General features: G+C 36.0%; 1 pseudogene; it reads left to right on the forward strand.

Moving 5' to 3' along the window:
* The window catches only part of LOC102146077 (ADP-ribosylation factor-like protein 2-binding protein pseudogene), a 39317-nt pseudogene extending 24659 nt beyond the window's left edge, over positions 1–14658 (forward strand).
* The last annotated feature ends 6916 nt before the right edge of the window (positions 14659–21574 follow it).

Here is a 21574-nt window from a genome sequence, read left to right on the forward strand (position 1 = left end):
ATTCAGTTTATTTAATCTGTACACTAACTCTATGAGATAGATACCTTTATCTACAACTTTTAGGTGAGAATATTGAAGTGCAGAATGATTAAGTAGATTGCTTAGGTTTGTAGTTAATAGGAGAAGTAACAGGAACCAAAACTGACACAGTCTGCTTCCAGAGTTTGCATTTCCAAGTAATGCACTACACATTCTTACCACAGGTATCAGAAGCATTTTATTATTACACAAAATTTACAGATGAGAAAATTATGGCTTACAGATGTATCAGCATTAGTAATTGTGATTTCTTCTGTCAAGCAGATGGTCATATAGAACACTTCTGGTGTTTGTATTATATTTACAATGCAGAGGTGGCCCCAAAACTGTATAAAAAATAAATATTTTGGTTTTGGATCTGAATCATTTCTCATACCAAATACCCAGATTATACAATATCTGTTTAATTTTGCTTAGTTTTCAAAGACTTGATCTTAAGTTAATATGTACATGAACCAAACATTTCCGACTTGCATTTGTTCTTCTAATTCTTAATGTGTTGGTGAAGATAGGAATGTGATGTATGTCTGAAATTATACTTTTCAACAGAGTAGGAATGTTTTAAAACATGTTTTAACAATTGTGAATGGCAGTTTGCTCATGATTTGGCTCTCTATTATTGGTGTATAGGAATGCTTGTGATTTTTGCACATTGATTTTGAATCCCGAGACTTTGCTAAAGTTGCTTATCAGCTTCAGGAGTTTTTGGGCTCAGACAATGGGGTTTTGAACAGACACTTTTCAAAAGAAGACATTTATGTGGCCAAAAAACATACGAAAAAAAGCGCATCATCACTGGTCATTAGAGAAATACAAATCAAAACCACAATGAGATACCATCTCACGCCAGTTAGAATGACGATCATTAAAAAGTCAGGAAACAACAGATGCTGGAGAATACGTGGAGAAACAGGAACACTTTTACACTGTTGCTAGGAGTGAAAATTAGTTCAACCATTGTGGAAGACAGTGTGGCAATTCCTCAAGGATCTAGAACTAGAAATACCATTTGACCCAGCAATCCCATTACTGGGTATATACCCAAAGGATTATAAATCATGCTACTATAAAGACACATGCATATGTACGTTTATTGCAGCACCATTCACAATAGCAAAGACTTGGAACCAACCCAAATGCCCATCAATGATAGAGGATAAAGAAAATGTGGCACATATATACCATGTAATACTATGCAGCCATAAAAAAGAATTAGTGTATGTCCTTTGCAGAGACATAGATGAAGCTGGAAACCATCATTCTCAGCAAACTAACACAGGAACAGAAAACCAAACACTGCATGTTCTCACTCATAAGTGGGAGTTAAACAATGAAAACATATGGGCACAGGGAAGGGAACACCACACATCAGGGCTTGTCAGGGGATGGGGGACAAGGGGAGGGACAGCATTAAGAGAAATACCTAATGTAGATGACGGGTTGATGGGTGTAGCAAACCACCATGGCACATGTATACCTATGTAACACACCTGCACGTTCTGCATATGTATCCCAGAACTTAAAATATTTTTTAGAAAAACCCTCAAAAACAACAAAAAACAGTTTTTAAGGCCAAACTGTGATCCTCTCCAAGACAGCAACATGGCCGACTTACGTATAATGATAGTTTTTATTGCTTATGTACCATACTTTAACACTGATATTGAACACATCAAATGTTAATGTGTGATCTGATACCAATAATGATTTACTTAGCACTTAAACTGCTTATATTGGATGGCAACTGAAAAGTATAAGAACAGCTGGAGTCAGAGAAGGGAGAAAGAGTAAAACACAGGAATTGAGTCTTCAACTGGGAAATAGTTCCCATTTTTACCTGTGTTCAAAATAAAAGAAACTTTTCACTTATAAGTTGGAGTTAAAAATTGAGCACACATGGCCATAAACATGAGAATAACAGACATCATGGACTACTAGAGAGGGGAGGGAGAGGTGGGGGTTGAAGAACTACTTATCGGGTACTATGCTCACTACTTGGGTGATGGGAACCGTATCCCAAACCTCAGCACTGCACAATATGCCCATGTAACAAAGCTGTAAATGTACCTCCTGTATCTAAAATACAAGTTGAAGTTCTTTTTATAAAAAGAAAAAATATGAAAGAACCAAACAGAAAAATTGCACTTCTGAATCCTGTTTTATCATTTCATCACATATTTTTGGTATACTTCTACTTAGAATCACCAACCAGCTACACAGGCAAAGAGTGACACAATTTTTATATAAGTTAAGTGAAAATGCAGATTGATATGTAGAGAGTAGGTTATACAATTAATCATATTAATAATTGCTTGTAGAGTTGTAGATTAACACCATTTTTCCTACAATAAACCTATTTATCTCTGAAAAAGTAATAACCAATGTCATATTTTATTATCAAATAATATATTCTTGTTACAATAAATGAAAGAGTTACATACAAATAAAACCCTAATCATCTGAACACTCATTTTTCTCCATCTATATATAAAGTTAATAGCTTAGAATATATTCTCCATGTACTTACAAATAATACAAGCATTATGGTATGCACTTGTTTTCAGGGTTTTTGTATTTTATAAAGACATAAAATTATGCTCTAAATATTACAACTTTGAAAACTGAATTATCACTTATCATTGCATGCATATATTTTTATTTTAATAAATATTAGCCAGTTGGTTACAAAAATGCATGTAACAATCTCGTTTCCACTTTCCACCACCAAGCATGAATGTACTATTTTCTTCCCAATCCTGTCAGGAATAGTTGAAATCTTTCTGTACAGTTTTTGCCATTTCCCTTTAACTACTAGTCAATGTGATCCTCTTCTATTTTTATTGGATATTTGAAAGTTCTCTTCTGGGATATCTTATCTTCTTTGTTAATTGTTCTATTAGATTAGTTGTCTAGTTTTGCAATATTTTTAAGAACCCTTTGATGATAATAGACATTAAGCATTTCTCATTTCACACACTCCTATATGCAATATGTATGTATACATACACACAAATCTATTATTTGTCTATTGCTTTCTTTTATGGAATTTTTGCAACAAAAATTTTTAAATAGTCATATATTTCTCTTAATTTTTGTTATGGCTTTGCAATTCACAATCTTGGTTAAAACTAATTTAAATTCCACCAGCAGTGTATAAGTGTCCCCTTTTCTCTGTAGCTTTGGCAACATCTGTTTTGTTTTTCTTTTATTGACTCTTGCATAGTCACCATTATGACTGATATGAGATGGTATCTCATTGTGGTTTTGATTTGCATTCCTCTAAGGGTTAGTAATAATGAGCATTTTTCCACATGTTTGTTGTCCACTTATATGTCTTCTTTGGAGAAACATCTGTTCATGGCCTTTGCTCATTTTTAATTGGATTATTCATTTTTTGATTATTTTTTTAAATTCCTTGTATTATAGATCCTGGGCAATAGATCTTTGTCGGAGGCGTAGTTTGCAAATATTTTCTCCCATTCTGTGGGTTTTCTGTTTACTCTGTTGATAATTTGTTTTACTATGCAGAAGCTCTTTAATTTAATTAGGTCACGCTTGTCAATTTTTGTTATCATTGCAATTGTTTTGAGAGACGAAGCCATAAATTCTTTACCAAAGCTGATGTCAGGAAGTTTATTTCCTAGGTTTTATTCTAAGATTTGTATAATTTGAGATTATAAATTTAAAGTATTAGTATATTTTGAGTTAATTATTGTATAAAGTGAAAGGTAACAGTCCAGTTGTATTGTTCTACATATGGCTAGCCAGCTATCTCAGTGCCATTTACACAATAAGGAGTCTTTTCCCATTGTTTATTTTGTCAACATTGTCAAAGATCAGATGGCTGTAGGTGTGTGGCTTTATTTCTGGGTTTTCTGTTTCATTCCATTGGACTATGGTCTGTTTTTGTACCAGTACCATCTTGTATTGGTTACTATAGTCTTGTAGCATAAAGTTGGGTAATATGATGTCTCTGGTTTTGTTCTTTTTGCTTAGGGTTGCTTTGGCTATTCAGATTCTTTTCTGGCTCTGTATTAATTTTAGAATCATTTTTTCAAATTCTGTGAAAAAAATGACCTTGACATTTTAATAGAAATGGCAATGAATCTGTAAATTGCTTTGGGCAGTATGGCTATTTTAAAGATATTGATTCTTCCAATCCATGAGCATGGATTACTTTTCCATTTATTTGTATTATCTGTTATTTCTTTCAGCAGTGTTTTTTAACTCTCATTGTAGAGATTGTTCACCTCCTTGGTTAGACGTATTCCTAGGTACTTCATTTTTTGTGGCTGTTATAAATGTGATTGTGCTCTTGATTTTGCTATTGACTGTAACAACATTTGTGTACAGAAAAGCTACTGATTTTTGTACATTGATATTATATCCTGAAACTTCACTGATGTCATTTATCAGGTCTAAGAGAATTTTGGTGGAGTCTTTAGGGTTTTCTAGATATAAAATCATATCACCAGTGAATAAAAATAGTTTGACTTCTTTTCCTATTTGGATGCCTTTCACTTCTTTCTCTTGCCTGATTGCAATAAATGAAATCAGGCATTTGTTACATACAATAACAATTGTTACATACAATAAAACCCTAATCATCTGAACGCTCATTTTTCTCCTTCTATATATAAAGTTAGTAGCTTAGAATATATTCTCCATGTACTTCCAGTACTAGCAATGAGTGTGGGCATGCTTGTCTTGTTCCAATTCTCAAGGGGAATGCTTCCAGCTTTTGCCCATTAACTATCCTGTTGGCTGTGGATTTGTCATAGGCACCTCTTATTATTTTGAGATTTGTGCCTTCAATGCCTAGTCTGTTGAGAGTTTTTGTCATGAAGGGATGTTGGATTTTATCAAAGGTCTTTTCTGTACCTACTAAAATAATCATATAGTTTTTGTTTTGGATTCTGTTTATGTAATGAATCATATTTCTTGATTTGCATATGTTGAACCAACCTTGCATTCCAGACATAAAGCCTACTTAATCATGGTGAATTATGTTTTTGATGTGCTTCTGAATTTGGTTTTCTAGGATCATGTTGAGGATTTTCATGTTTATGTTCATCAGGGATATTGGTCTGTAGTTTCCCTTTTTCATTGCATCTCTGCCATACTTTGGTTCCTAGGTGATACTGGCTTCATAAATTAGTTAGGGAGGAGCCCCTCCTCCTTAATTTTTTGGAAGAGTTTCAGTAAAATTTTCACCAGTTCTTCTTTGTGTATTAGTAGAATTTGACTGTGAATATATATAATCCAAGACTTTTTTGGTTGGAAAGTTTTTAAATTCCTTACTCAATTTAGGAACGTGTTATTTATCTATTTGGGTTTTCACTTTCTTCCTGGTACAGTCTTGGTAGGTTGTGTGTCCTTGAAATTATCAGTTTTCACTAGATTTTCTAATTTCTGTTCACAAAGGTGTTCATAATAGTCTCTGAGTTTCTTTTGTATTTCTGTGGGGTCCATTGTAATGTCATATTTGTCATTTCTGATTGTGTTTATTTGGATCTTCTCTCTTTTTTCTTTGCTAGTCTAGCTAGTGATCTATCAATCTTGTTTACCCTTTCAAATAACAAACTTGGTTTCTTTGATCATTTTAGTGATTTTTGCATCTCAATTTCATTCAGTTCTTCTCTGATTTATTTCTTTTCTTCTGCTAGATATGGGGTTGATTTGTTGTTTTATTTTAGTTCCTCTATGTGTGATGTTAGATTGTTAATTTGAGATCTTTCTAATTTCTTAATGGAGGTATTTGGCACTATAAACTTTCCTCTTAGCTCTGCTTTAGCTGCATTCCAAAGACTTTACTAAGTTGTCTCTATTTTATTAATTTCAAAGACTTTTTCATTTCTTCCTTAATTTTATTTTTTACTCAAGAGTTATTTCAGAGCAAGTTGTTTAATTTCCATATTTTGTGTAGTTTTGAGACATAGTCTTAGCACTAATTTCTATTTTTATTGTGCTGTGGTCCAAGAGTGTGCCTTGTACAATTTCAATTTTTTTAATTTATTGAGACTTGATTTATGATTATGTGGCCAATCTTCAAATATATTCCATGTGCTGATGAGAAGAATGTATATGCTGTGGTTATTGGGTATACTATTCTGTAGATGTCTTTTGGGTCCCGTTTGTCAAATGTCAAGCGTAAGGCCAGAATTTCTTTGTTTTCTGCCTCAATTAGGTGTCTAATGCTGTCAGTGGGGTGCTGATGTTCCCCACTACATTTATGTGGCTGTCTAAATCTTTTCTTAGGTCTAGAAGAACTTGTTTTATGAATCTGGTGCTCCACTGTTGGGTGCATATATATTTAGGATAGTTAAATCTTGTCAAATTGAACTATTTATCATTATGTAGTGCCTTTTTCTGTCCTTCCTTATTGTTTCTGTTTTATCTGATATAAGAATAGCAGCTCCTGCTCTTGGTGTTCCATTTGTATGGTAGTTCTTTCTCCATCCCTTTACTTTGAGCCTACTGGCATCATTACATGTGAAATGGGTCTCTTGAAGACAACAGATGATCGAGTTTTGTCTGTTTCTCCAACTTACCACTCTATGCCTTTTAATTGAGCATTTATATTGCTTTCATTTAGGATTAGTATTGATACGTGAGATTTTGATCCTGTTATGTTGTTGGCTGATTTTTTTATAGAGTTGATTGTGTAATTGCTTTACATTATCTGCGGGCTGTGTGCTTAAGTGTGTCTTGTGGTAGCAGGTATTGATCTTTTGTTTCCATGTTTAACACACCCTTAAAAACCTCTTATAAGGCTGGCCTGGTGGTAACAAATTACCTTCGTGTTTGCTTATTGAAGAAGGATTTTGTTTCTCCTTTTCTCATGAAGTTTAGTTTGGCAAGATATAAAATTCTTGGTAGAAATTTCTTTTCTTTAAGGATGCTGAAAGTAGGTCCCCAATCTCTTCTGTCTCTAAAGGTTTCTGCTGATTAGTCCACTGCTAGCCTAATGGAATTCCATTTATAATTGACCTAACCTTTCTCTGCAGCTACCTTTAAGATTTTTTCTATTGCACTGACCTTGGTATGACTACATTTGGGAATGGTCATCTTGTATAGTATCTCATGGGTGTTCTGTGTATTTCTTGAATTTGCATATTGACTTCTAGCAAGATTAGGGAAATTTTCATGGACTATATCCTCAAAAATGTTTTCCAAGTTGTTGGCTCTCTCTCTGGACTACAAATAAGTTGTAGATTTGGTCTCTTTATATAATGCCATATTTCTCAGAGGTTTTGTTCATTTTTTAAAAATTCTCTTTACCTTTGTCTGGCTGAGTTGATTTGAAGAACCTGTCTTTGAGCTCTGAGAGTTTTTCCTTGGCTTGTTTATCCTGCTGTTAATGTTTCTGACTGCATTATTAAATTCCTGCAGTGATTTTTTTTTAGTTCCAGATGTTCAGGTTGGTTCTTTCTTAAAATGGCTATTATGTCTTTCAGCTCTTGGATTATTTTACTGGATTCCTTGGATTCTTTGCATTGGGTTTCAACTTTCTCCTGGATCTTGATGAGCATTCTTGCCATCTGGACTCTTAATTATATATTTGACATTTCAGTTATTTCAATATGCTTAAGCACCATTGCTGAGGTCTATTGTGCTCATTTGGAGATAAGGTCTTGCATTCATTATTAATATTACCTAAGTTAGACAACTCAACCAACTCATAGAGCTCCTAGCCTTTCTGTCTCCTTAGCCAGGATTGTTGCCATTGTTCATAAAATATCCCCACCACACACAAAAATGCATGCATGCATGCATACACACTTACTTTGTCACTAATATCACATTATTTTAGAATAAAATTTCCATTATCGGACCCTAAAGATTTCCAAATAAGAAAACTAATATCTTATAATCCCTAAAATAATAAACAGTGTCACATTTAATAATTATTTTGAAACTTAAAAATAAGAATAATATATAACATTTATCTTTTGTTCTCTTTTGTTTTCACTTCTTTATTCTTATGCCAATCTCACTTATTTTCTCAGATACTCCCTGCCTGTTTAGATTGATTATCATAAGACTATATGTGTAGGCCAAAGTAATCAAAGAATTGGGTGGAAGAGGTCTTGTTTGTAAACATAAATTTGCTGCAGTTTTTCCCAATTGACACATTGTTTGACTAAAACAGCGAATCAATTTGGGTGAAACTGATTATTCAGTCACAGCGTTGCTTTTTCGTTGCTTTTTACAAAGCATCAATTTTTGCGAATCAATTTGGGTGAAACTGATTATTCAGTCACAGCGTTGCTTTTTCGTTGCTTTTTACAAAGCATCAATTTATCTACCAGAAAAGAAAAGCATTGTTACTTTTCACCCTAGAACTACACAGTCCCTAGAAAGTATGACTTCATCTTGAAGGCATGCCACTTCTGCAGCCTTAATGAGATCTGTGGAAACTGGAAATTGAAATGATGGGTATACAATCCTTCATAGGCAGCAGAAGGCAATTTTTCTAAACCTAAATCCTGTGATGTAGCCATTAATACTGAGTTTTTTTTTTTCTCATGGAACATGGTTATATTTTCTATCTAGAGAAGTTTATATAATAAGAAACTCAAAATCAACATTTCTAAATGTTTCTATTGTGCCAAGAATTGCTCTAAATACTTTATATTTATTAACTCATTTAGCCTTCACAGGAAACCTATGAGGCATCTATATATGAATATATGATTATTATCATCACTAGTCACATTTTATAAATAAAGAATTTATAAAAATGATCATCTAGCAAGTAATTTTAATGAGGGGTCAAAACCAGGCAGTCTGTCTTGAGTGTGTGTGTTTCATTACTATCTTATACCACTTATGAGGACAATAAGAACTAAAAGATTTATTGACATTTAAGTTTTTCTAAAGACTTCCTTTGCATTAACTTTTAATGTGTGCAATCAAATCAAAGTTTCTAATAAGAACAATAATTATAACAGCAGCAACAACCAAACCCCACATCAGAAATAGCTGGTGACATCATAAGAAAAGGAGAAAAGAAAAAAATATGCATGCCTAGATTGTGTATTGTAGTCTCTTTTCTTCAGGTCACAGCAAGAAAGATTAATATTTCTGTGCTTTGCATCACAAATTATACCACTTGACACATTACCATTTTTTCTGATCATGATTTTGAAATAATGATTTTTAAAATTCATACAGTGAATAAATGCCATTTTGCTGATTAAAAAAGAAATGAAAAAGGAAAGCTACTTACTCTCCTTTACTGATTCTCTCATTGACTTAATATGTATTGAATACACACTCTTCTTTTTGTCTTACACTGTAGGTGCTGTCTTTACAGCTAAGAAAAAAGTCCCTGTTATAATGGAGTTTGCATTCTAGTGGGAGAGGCAGATAGAAAAGAAGTAGAGAGGCAATATAGTATAAGATAGTGATAAGCACTAGAAAGGAAAGAAAGCAGGACAAAGGGATAGTGAATCCAGGAGGGAGGACTCTGGGAAAAGGACATTGAAGTAAAAACTCAAATTATAAGTAGTAACACATATAAATGTCTGAGCAGAAGAGCAAGCATAAATGAATGTTCTGAGGTGGGGACTAATTTAACATGTCCAGAGCAGTTCAGAGACCAGTGCAATGGCAGAAAAGTGAGGGAGGGGAACAGTGGTAGATGTCGAGGTCATAGAGATAGGCAGGGACCAGATGGGTGGCAACTTGTGAGATATGATATAGATATGAGTTTCATCCTATGTGTATCACTGAAGAGTTGCAATCAGGACTATGATTTGATTTGTTTTGAATACGGCTACTGTGTAAAGACAAAACTATAGCAGGCAGTGGGAGAGGGCAGAACAATCGGCAGGCCACTGCAGACATCTAGGCTAGAGATGACGCTGTTTGCACAAGCGCGCTAGTAATGGAGGTGGGGAGAAGTGGAGATTCAGAATCTATTTTAAGGCAGAGAAAACAGGACTTGCTGATGGATTAAAGGTGGAGTGGGAAGGAAAACAAAAGATCAAGGATGATCCAACTGCTTCCTTCCATCTGTGTGGAAGAAAAAAGAACAACTTGAATGAATAGCAAAACAGCCTGAATTCAGATTACAATTATTACAGAATTTTAAAATTAAGTAAATTTGGAGCATCATACTGTTTTCATTTCCCATGTTCCCATGAAGTTTTTATTTCCAAATGGATTTTCAATAAGATTTCCATTGATTTCCTTCTTTACCATTCAATTATTTCAATGTATTCTGCTTGCATAAGAAGGAACCTCTGGGCAATTAAATCCACTAATATTAATTTTTCATTAGTCTATTTTGTTTTTTTCTGGCTAAAGTAATTTTTAAAACATTTGCAAACTGAACAATCTCAGGAATCTTTAATGCATTTTACTTCTAGTTTTTCTTTAGCAAGGTGCCTTGCATAATCAAATTTTCAAAAGGCTATTGTGTTTGGCTTGTTAATACAACATTTTGAGTCATGTTGATTTATAGATCTTGATCTTCAAAAGAAATGCTCAAGTGGAGAAAAATACATAGTTTTTTATCATTCAGAATAGTGAAATTCCTTTTTTTTTTTTTTTTTTTTTTTTTTTTTGAGACAGAGTCTGGCTCTGCCGCCCAGGCTGGAGTGCAGTGGCCGGATCTCAGCTCACTGCAAGCTCCGCCTCCCGGGTTCACGCCATTCTCCTGCCTCAGCCTCCCGAGTAGCTGGGACTACAGGCGCCCGCCACCGCGCCCGGCTAGTTTTTTGTATTTTTTAGCAGAGACGGGGTTTCACCGTGTTAGCCAGGATGGTCTCGATCTCCTGACGTCGTGATCCGCCCGTCTCGGCCTCCCAAAGTGCTGGGATTACAGGCTTGAGCCACCGCGCCCGGCCAGAATAGTGAAATTCCTAAAGGGAGGAAAAATTAAGGAATATGATTGCCTTCAGCCCTGACCTCAGCAGTAAACTTGTGACTCACCTGTAATGGAAAGGTCATATAATATGGATTATGTGGCAGTTGAATGAATGTGTGGCAACAAGAACCTGAAGCTGTTCTCGGATCTACAATGTCCTATTTATTCTATGCCCAATGCTTGGAGCTTGACATTTTTAACTGTACAGCTGAGCTGAACTAAGAGGAGAAAGCAAAAAGAGCATTTTGGTTTAAGCATAAGGACTTTTGAAACAATTTCAGCAATCATCTCAAAGCATAGAAATGCTTCTAATATTAATGCAATCACATTCTCTTGCTGTGGCCAACAGTCTCTGCATATTGAATGGGTTTTTACTGCTCCTCTCAAGTGAACCAGGGAATTATGCATTAGGTTCCTGTTCTTCAGACAAGAAAGTCTCCTCAGCTACTCCTCAAACTCTTCCTCTCTGCAGGTGAAAGTGCTAGATTGGATTTTCTAGGAAGTAAGATAGATTTTTCTAAGTGGCTCAACCCTATAGCAACAAAGAAGGCTGCTACAGCTTCACATGGTGCCTCAATACTCCTTTCAGCTGGTGATAACTGCATTCCAAAACCAGATGAAGATTATTTACCTTAGTTTCCAACTGTTTGATCTGGAGTTTGGCCAATCACCCCTCGTCATCAGCTTTCCTCAAGCTTACTGACCTCACTGTAAGTCTCATGTCTTTGCAGTGTTTGCTTTACCTGCCATGTTTTATAATTTCAGCCAAGATTGGCAAAAAAAAAAAAAAAATTATATTTATTAGGTAAGAATAAGGCTTCTAAACTGAATGAATTTTCCCCCCAAAATTTGTCTCAATTAAGGCTTTCTTGATGAAGAAAAACATACTTATGTGGGTCTAAATTACTCAGAGACTGAAAGATCAGGATGGGAATAGGAGAAATGAGCAAAGGGAAGCATAAGAAAAGTAAAAGGAAGAGGAAGAACAAGCATAAAGGAATAAAGATGAAGTGGGGGAAGCTCCATGTACTGTGTGTGAATGTGTGTGGCATGGGTGAGTGCTCAGGAAAATCGGCACCAAATAGTAAGTCATTTCTATTTTCTCAACATTTAAAATATAGTTTATATACCTGATGTGCACTTGAGTCGCATTAATTGATAGTGATTTACTGTATTAAAAGTACCACATTCACCATTATGCTTTCAATGGAGTAATAAAGTTGCACTGAATTACCTGTTCATTTGGATTCATTTATCTTCAAGAGGAGGAATGAAATAGAATAAAATATAAATAAATGTATTTTCACAATTGTCATTAATTATTTTAAATGTGAAAAAATATTTTCCTTATGTCTCACTTTAGGAAAAATTCTAAATGAAAATTTAACCTCATATTAGAGAGGAAAAATGTTTTGTCATTTAAAAAATAATTCATATACTCTTTTTAAAATAGGATAGGAAATAAGATTCTCAACACATAATGTGACTTCTCAATTTTAAACTCATGTTTGCCAAGGATATTTTCTTGGTCATGTTCTCCTCTCTGAGCTCACTCTAAGCAATGCCCTTCAGTTTCACAACTTTAACTCTCACTTTGTAGTGGGTAATTTAAACTTCCTCTCCAGGCCCTCAGCTCTAAATATAACCTAGAACTGTGGCATCCCTCCTACCTAAAATCAATGTTTTAAATTTCTTCAATATTCATCTACTAGGCTGGGCAAGATAGCTCACGCCTGTAATCCCAGCACTTTGGGAGGCCGATGCAGGCAGATCACAAGGTCAGGAGATCGAGACCATCCTGGCTAACATGGTAAAACCCCATCCCTGCTTAAAACACAAAAACAAAATTAGCCAGGCGTGGTGGTGAGTGCCTGTAGTCCCAGCTACTCCAGAGGCTGAGGCAGGAGAATGGCGTGAACCCAGGAGGCGGAGCTTGCAGTGAGCCAAGACCTACACTCCAGCTTGGCCAACAGAGTGAGACTCAGTCTCCAAAAAAAAAAAAAAAACTAGACAATATAACAGCACCACCCTTCTGTTCAAAAATTAAACTTGTAATGAGTCATTATTATGAAAGATTATTCAGTCTAAACTCCCCATTTGATTCGTCAAGAGTGTTCAAAGTTTTGGTCTCAGACTACCTTTGTAATTTCCTTCACCACTATCTTTCCTGTATGTCATATTCCACACAATCTGAGGTTGCTATTTGTCATAGACATCTTGCAGTTTCTCTCTGTGTGCCTGATCATCTTTACTCCATAGGGCAGCCATGGACATGAGCCCTTCAGAACTCTTTAAGAAAACCTGCTATAGGGAGCAGAGTTAACTGAAAGCCTGCAGCAGCCAATCCTGTGAATGCTGAGGCCAAACTTTCCCTGGGTTACTGTTAACCAGTGACTCAGCATAGCAGAATTATGAGTGCTAGCCCATTTCTGCCCTGTGCAATATGTCTCAAACAGGCAACTTTGATTCATGGAATCCCCATCATCCTGCCTGAGACTTTCTGAGAACAATGCTATAGCCTAGAACTCTTCCTGTCTAATTCTTTCCTCTCTCCTTTCAAAAAGAACAGACATGCATCATGCTCTGAGGCTTTATCTATTCTTACACCTTCACCCTTTATTCTTCGTGTCTCCCCTAATAAATGTCTAGTACACATAGTCCCATGTTGGTGTCTGCTTCTCAGAAGACCTAAGCTGACAAACACTTCTTACCTCTGTGTATCTACTTCTACTCATCCTCCAAGATAGAATTCAAATACAATTCATCAGCAATTCTCCAATTAATTATCTGAGAGCAGCTCTTTTTCTCCTCTGATACATCATATCCTTTAATTCCTCTTTTTATGGTATTTTATTCCTTTAAAAGTGTATGAATATGGGCTGTTTGGCCCCACAGTGGCAGTGGCTGCTGTGCACACCGACCTATGTGTGGTGGCAGCTGGGGAGCCCAAGGTTGCGCCTCTCCCGCAAGTGCTGACCTAGGTGGGTTGTGAGTGGACAGTGGCCTCGGTGACCAGCCAGCCAGGTTGAGGCTTTGGAGAACAGAGCAGAGCCTGGGCCCAGGCCTGAGCCAGGGCAGGATAGGTGCCCAACAGCTCCTGGCCCACCTGGTGGGTAGGGCAGCAACAGTGGCCTCATTAGATGAAGAGAGGTTTGCTCTGTACTTCACCTCTAATGCAGAATTTGATGCTGTGATTGGATATTTAGGGGATATTATCAAAGATGACAAGTTCTAGTTATTAGAGAAATTTTATGGACAAGTACTACTAAGAGTTTGCAGACATAGAAGAAAATAAACTCAACCTCATGCCTATTTTTAATGAATATATTTCTTTGGTAGGAAAGTATGTAGAACAGCTGCTGGAGAGGATTCCTGGATTTAACGTGGTGGTTTTCACAGCAACATTACAACACCATAAGGATGAAGTGGCTGGTGACATATTCAACACGCCGCTCACATTTACAGATTTTTCTGGCTTTTAAAGAAATACTTCTGGACTACAAAGCAGAGAAAGCAGACCAGGGACTGGACTTAAGCGGTGGTTTAGTGGTAACTTTGTCGTGCAAATCATCTTCCATCCCAGAACGATCTGCTGCAGTAAGTTCCTGCCTCCAGGCAATGAATGGGAGCATTCTGGATGTCACTGGTGCAATAGGCCAATAGGCTCAGCTAATTATGACAGAAGAATACATCTTAAATAGACTGACTCCGTTCTGCAACTCTTCATTCACGTTAAGTATTGATGGGTCAAAACCAAAATGATCTCACACTCCTAGACCTGTTTCTCCTGAAACACTTTTCTGTATTTTATGACCTTAGTACTCTTCCCCAAGTGCTCAGTGACCCTAGTATTCCTCCCCTTCCCAACTAGACACCTCTTTCAGGTGCTCTGAGTCAGATTCCTCTAGAGCAAGCTCATGTCAAGCATTCCACCTAGGGGGACCCTTCCGCCAGTATATGTGTTGGTATGTCAACAGTGTGGAATAATCTGCCATCACGAACCCTTCTTGTCCCAGCAGGCTCTGCATGAATCTCTTTGTGCACTCACAGCTCTTTTTTACATAGGTCAGAGTTTCAGTCCTTCAGCCTCAATGGGGCTTTTGAGTATTTGGTAGTATTTATCTAGGGTGTTCCTCAAGCCTGCTGCCTGCCTTGAGATTTCCGAATCTCCTATGTTCACAGCTTGTCTTGGCTGTAGGCATCAACAGAAACAGTGAAACTGTATCAGGACTGTTTCTGGAAGTCTTTTTGAACCATTATTTTTGAAAAATATAGATGAATATGCAGGCTAACATAGTAAATATGATCATGAAATTTCCATGATTACCCACTTAAAGATCAAAGTATCCCATGCTGTGTGTTTTTTAGTTGTTAGTGCTATGAAGACAAAAATGCTTTCTATATTGGTGTTCAATTATATCTTACTGAGCACCAATGAATGTATACTGTGTGCTGGAAGCAGACCAAAAGATATTCTGTTATTACAGCATATTCAGTGTGTTTATGCATGATTGCAGAAAATGTTTTCCATATAAACCAGTTTGTTAGATTTTCTGCTGGGGTAGGTAGGGACTCCGTGATTTCTTCTTACTGTCAAAATCTTTCCTATCAAGATGGTGTTTCACTAGCCTCGCTCAACATGAGTAGGAAATAGTAAACAGCTTTACTGGTCATCTATCTGCTTTGGTTAATACAATGTTTGGTAGAATATTATTTACCAGAAATCATGTATGTCACATCTGTATAAGAAGAAGAAACATAGTAGTTCAAGTCCCAATGTGTAACTTTGATTTTTTTAAAGTAAAAATAGAAATCTGTATTGCATTTGGATATTCTGGTTTTAAAGGATTAGTTACAAGCTATATATTTTTCTGTACTGATGTGTTGCTTATTTATACTTTGATACCATGAGTAGAAAAAAATATGAATATGTTTTGTGTTGAATACTAACATAAAATAAACCATTGTCTGCAATCCAATCATTTAAAGACAATTATCCTTATCAAAAGAGAGTAAACATATAGGCCAAGATTTGAAAAATGATTGGTGAGCTTAACTTGAAAAACCTGGGTAAGCATAAAACTAATTTGAATATCATAATGATTCCTTCATGTCCAACAGTCTCCTGAATGATATGCAGTAGTATGATTACCCATAAAATATCTTTAGTCTTCAAGGAAAATTGACATTCCAGGAATTAGTAACAAATCAATCCTGTAGATTCCCATTCTCCTTGCTCATCAATGCAGTCATGGAAGTACATGTACTCTACTTTGAGATTAATAGTAAAGGACTATCATCTTTTTGGACACCAAGATTCATATGAGGATCTTCTCTTCATCATTTTATCTTTCTTTCCCCTCCCTCCCTTTCTTTCTTCCCTACCGCAGCCTATCACTCTACCCTTGTCTCCTTTTCCTTCCTCCATTCCTATATTTTACTTTCATCACTTTAACATAAAATGTAATACAGCATACAAAGAACTCTAACAGGAAAATGACTAGGTGCCGTCAGAGGACAGGAGATTATTTCTGAAGACAGGATTGAGGAGGTACATCATGAGCTCTGTCTTTAAGAAAGATTAAGAGGCGCAGTAGCTCACACCTGTAATCCCAGCACTCTGGGAGGCCAAGACGGGCAGATTACTTGAGGTTGGGAGTTCGAGACCAGCATGACCAACATGGTGAAAACCCATCTCTACTAAAAAAAATAAAAATAAAAATACAAAATTAGCTGAATGTGGTGGTGCATGCCTGTAATCCCAGGTACTCAGGAGGCTGAGGCAGGAGAATCACTTGAACCCGGGAGGCAGAGGTTGCAGTGAGCCAAGATTGTGCCATTGCACTCTAGCCTGGGCAAGAAGAGCGAAACTCTGTCTCAGGAGAAAGGAAGGAAGGAAGGAAAGAAGGAAGGAAGGAAGGAAGAAAGGGAAATACGGGTTACTATTTCATATAAAGTGATACTCTGGCTATATATTCAAAGTTATTAGTATTTACTAATTGGTTTTAATAATATAGTCAGTAAACATGACTTTTAATTTTCAAGTGATTTTACTTTTAGTTTTTCTAGCTTATGGAATGATTTTTAAGCTCTTTCATGATAGGGCAATGTCTTAATTATTTTGCATCTTCCCATAACGCTTAGTAAAACATTTGACATAAGCTTCAATAAACATGCTGAATTCAAAAATATATAGATATGAAGAAAATCAAAATGAAGACTCCAGATTATTTATATGATATACCTACAGCTTGGTGCTATAATAAACATGCAAATGTAAAAATATGATTTTACCTGCACTCTAGGAGTTTCACATTTGTTATTCTCCCTCACATATTCTATTTAAAAACAGAATTCCATTTTGTGATAGAATTACAGCTGCTGGTGTTCCTGGGACACTGAACTGCTGTCGATGCTACAATAGTTATAATAATTTATCAATATTTATAGTAACCCTATAAGAAAAATTGCGTTATGACTATTTTATCAATTTAAATAAAAGAAAACACATTATGCATGCAGGATTGTGGACTAACAAGTTGCAGAACTTGGATTCAAACCCATGTCAGTTTGACTTAAGAAACCAGGATTTTATTTTTATTCTACCATCATTCTTATCTGAGAAGTCTCTAAAAGTCATAAACTAATAGATGTGTGAGACTGAAATATAATAGAAAGCATATTTTTGAAAACATTCAAGAAAGAGAGCGAGAAAAAAAGAAACTCAACCATACAGACAATGTAGAATATTGTCTCGATTCTTGCAAACATGAAAAGAGAAGCAAGATAAAGAATTATCCCCTTCTTCCTTACTATTGCATAGACATGCTTCAAATTTATAATAACCAGGTTTAGAAAGCCATGTTGAGTCTTTGCTCTTATAGCTCTCATTGTAGATATTGACTTAACATTTGCCAAGTACCTACTATGTACCATCTCCAGTGCTAGAAGCTGAAAGCAGGAAGATAAATAACACATGGCCCCTAGTAGGCAAGGAAGTTTGCAGTTTATTGAAAGAGATAAATGAAGAAACAAAAATTATAATTTTTGAGTAAATGCTTATGTAGGAGGTTTACACAGTTATTTGATTACATAGTAGCAGCAACTAACACACTTTCTTAAGAATGTGATGCCTGAACTGAATCTGGGGGGATGAAAAGTGTTAACCAGGCAGGGAGGGTACTCCTGGAACACAGATGGTACAACCAAATGTCTGTTCAACAGCTCACTCTGGCTGAATCAGATAAGGGTTAGGGAGGGTGAGGGTGAGGGTGAGTGGTGATACATTTTCAGGGATGAGACTGAAGAGGTAAGTAGGTGATAGATCATGAAAGTCTGTCTAATTCATACCAAGAAATTTGGACATTGGCCTTGAAGAATTTCTAGCTTGAGGATGACATGATAAGATTCATAGTTTAGGAAGCCAATTGGCTGAAGTGTATAGAATTTATTTGAAGAATGGATAAGGCTATTCATCCACAGTAGGAAAAATTATTGCTTGTTGCAGTAATCAAGGTGAGCAAACATGATGCTCTGCACCAAGGGAGATGGAGAGGCACATATAGCTTAGAAAATTTGGAATTGATTGGAATTATTGACTGGATAGATATGAGAGGAAGGATAAGCCCCAGTTTCTAGGCTTTGAGAAAAGACTGTACCATGATCTAAATTGGCAAATAAGTTAGAAGAACTGGTAGGAGAAGGGTAGTTGAATAATGATGAGTTTGGTTTTTGATATGTTGATATTGAGGAGCACATAAGGCTTGTTTGTGCAGAGCAGTAGCAAATGTATATAATAAATCTTAATCTCAGAAGAGAGATCTGAGTAGCTGATATAAACTTGAGAGTCACAATTGAAACCAGGATATAGATGAGACCAACTCTTAGAGGGCAAAGGAGAGTAGAGAAGGATAATGAAGGGTAGCATAATAGAAGTGAAGGAAAGGAAGGGACAGGAAGGAAGGTTAAAAAAAGGGAACAGAAGGAGAAGCATACAGTATTGGGAATCCTAATATTTAAGAGGCATGCCAGCGGCCTGAGAAGGCGTTTTAGAAGGATACATTAGAAAGTTCAAAGGAAAATGGAAAAAAGTGTCGTGAGAAAATTACTTCCAAAAAAAAGGCCGGGTGTGGTGCTCACACCTGTAGTCCCAGCACTTTGGGATGCTGAGGCGGGCAGATCACTTGAGGTCAGGAGTTTGAAACCAGCCTGGCCAACATGGTGAAACCCCGTCTCTACTAAAAATATAGAAATTAGCCGGGCGTGGTGGCACACGCCTGTAATCCTAGCTACTGGGGAGGCTGAGGCTGAGGAATTGCTTGAACCCGGGAGGCAGAGGTTGCAGTAAGCTGAGCGACCACTGAAACTCCATGTAAAGGAAAAAAAAAAACACACACACACACACTCACACACACACACACACACGCACACAAAGACAAGTGCCACATAATTTCACTCAGGCGGAATCTTAAAAAGCTGATCTCATAAAAGAAGAGGACAGAGTGGTGGTTACCAGGAGTCTGGGTGGTTAGTGGAGACAGAAGATGGGGAGAAGTTGGTCAAAGGACATACAATCACAGGAGGAGTTTTTAAAATGCCTACAATAGGCAAACATATAGAAACAAAAACTAGGCAAGTGGTTACCTGGGGCCAGGAGTAAGAGGAAAGGAGAAGAGGGAAGGAGAGAAATGGAGAATGACTACTAATGATTGTGGAATTTCTGTATTGGACTATGAAAATGTATTAAAATCGGCTGTGGTGGTGGTAAAATTGGCACAGCTCTGTGAACATGCTAAAAACCAATGAACTGTACATTTTAAATGAATGACTTGTATGATATGTGAGTTATATCTCAATAAAGCTGTTAAAGGATTAAGACGAAAGTTAGAGCTGCATCATACAAAGATATATTACTAACTCCCTCATTCTCATGCTACATGTTCTATCCCATAGAGCTGATAATATGTGAGATTTACTCTGTAATAAATTATAAATGCAATAAAATCCATAGGAAAGGTGACAAATAGAGGAGTATTGACCTCAAAGATGGCTGTGGCTGAATTTAATAAGCCTCTGAAACAATTTCAAAATTGCGAATTTAAAGTTTGAAACAAATTTATATTGAATAGAGCATAGAGGTTATTCCTTCAGTTCTGGGAGTTTCCACTTTTAGCAGAACATCTTGATATTGCTCTTTGCTTTCAGGTTGGCAACACTTCAAACCTGTCCATTTTCACTTAGACATGTCCCAAACAGACAGCATTCTTACATTGGAAGCAGGCTGACACATGAACCTACAGTTACATGGGCACAAACATTTAAGGGCATCTTGATTTCTTCTTGATCTCAGATTTTCAAAGACCTTTCTATATTCTTTTTGTTTTTTCAGTACTAAGGTGACAAATTATCCCAAAATTTAGCACTTAAAGTCCAGCTTAGTCTGAAGCAAACCAGGAAGGTTGTTCACACTAGCAGAATACTGTAGTCTAGTAGAATATACCATGCCTAAAAGATCTACACTTCACTCAATTGAAGAAGCAGAAAATTAATATACATAAAAGTAAACCTCAGTTAAAAAAAAAAGTCAAGTGAAAGAAAATGAACACAAAAGCAGAATTTCAAAACAAAATGATAAGAACCAATCACACAATCAAGCTAGTACTAATTATGCGAAGTGCTTATATAAGAAGTAAGAAAAGTAAGGTTGTTTTCAGGGAAATTTTTCATATGGCAAAAATAACAAAGCAGACATATGATCCACCAGTGTTTAGACTAATCTTTCATTGGTAGTATACACCATGTTTTTGTTATTCTTTTACAGCTGCTGGTGTGTCTTATATGATGACTTTAATTCTCACGTTAAATGGTTATTATATCTTTATCATTCCCTTCAAATCTGTCAATTGCTTTGTATTCTTTTTATTAGTTTTTCCTGTTGTCAACTCATATTCTAGGTGAGATATCAGAGAACAAATAGTGGTATGCGATGTTCCTTAGCTCAACAGCTGCTGTGGATGAGACAGCAAAATAATTACAGCTAAATATAAACAGCTCTCTTTCCTCAGAGGCTATGGATACTGTAATGGAGACTACCATATCTCCATTAAAATAGCTAACAAATCAGGAATAAATAGATTTTTTCTAAGTATTCATAACCTCTCAAGACCTGCCTAAAAATTTCAAACTAACATTATGAGCAACAACATTTTTTATAAAATCATATTCAATTTTTAATGAGTAGAAAATATCTCCTAATCATTATATATCAATAATTATGTTTCTAATTTGTTTAAACCTACAGAATAACCTATAATTCCACGATTCCCTAATTTGCCTGAATAAATGGCCTTTCTTTGTTAAATGTTAGCCTCCCTGCCACCACGTTGCTTTTCTTCAGCAGCCTGAACTACTGCCCAAACTTAATTTATCCCTCTCAGTTACAAATACCTAGAGTCATCATCCAAAATGTAGTCTCCCATTAATACAACTAATTAGACAAAATATACACCAAAGTTGTAGGACAAAAACCATTTGAAGTGAAATTGCATTTCTGTTTCAAGACTTCCCAAATAAACTAAAATGTCATTATTTTCATTTCCCTTTTCCTTGTGTTAAATCTAAACAAATGTAATCTCATATGGTCAGGTTTTAATTTACCTT

Source organism: Macaca fascicularis, chromosome 6 (genome assembly GCF_037993035.2).
Source record: "Macaca fascicularis isolate 582-1 chromosome 6, T2T-MFA8v1.1".
In the NCBI taxonomy this organism is placed as follows: domain Eukaryota; kingdom Metazoa; phylum Chordata; class Mammalia; order Primates; family Cercopithecidae; genus Macaca; species Macaca fascicularis.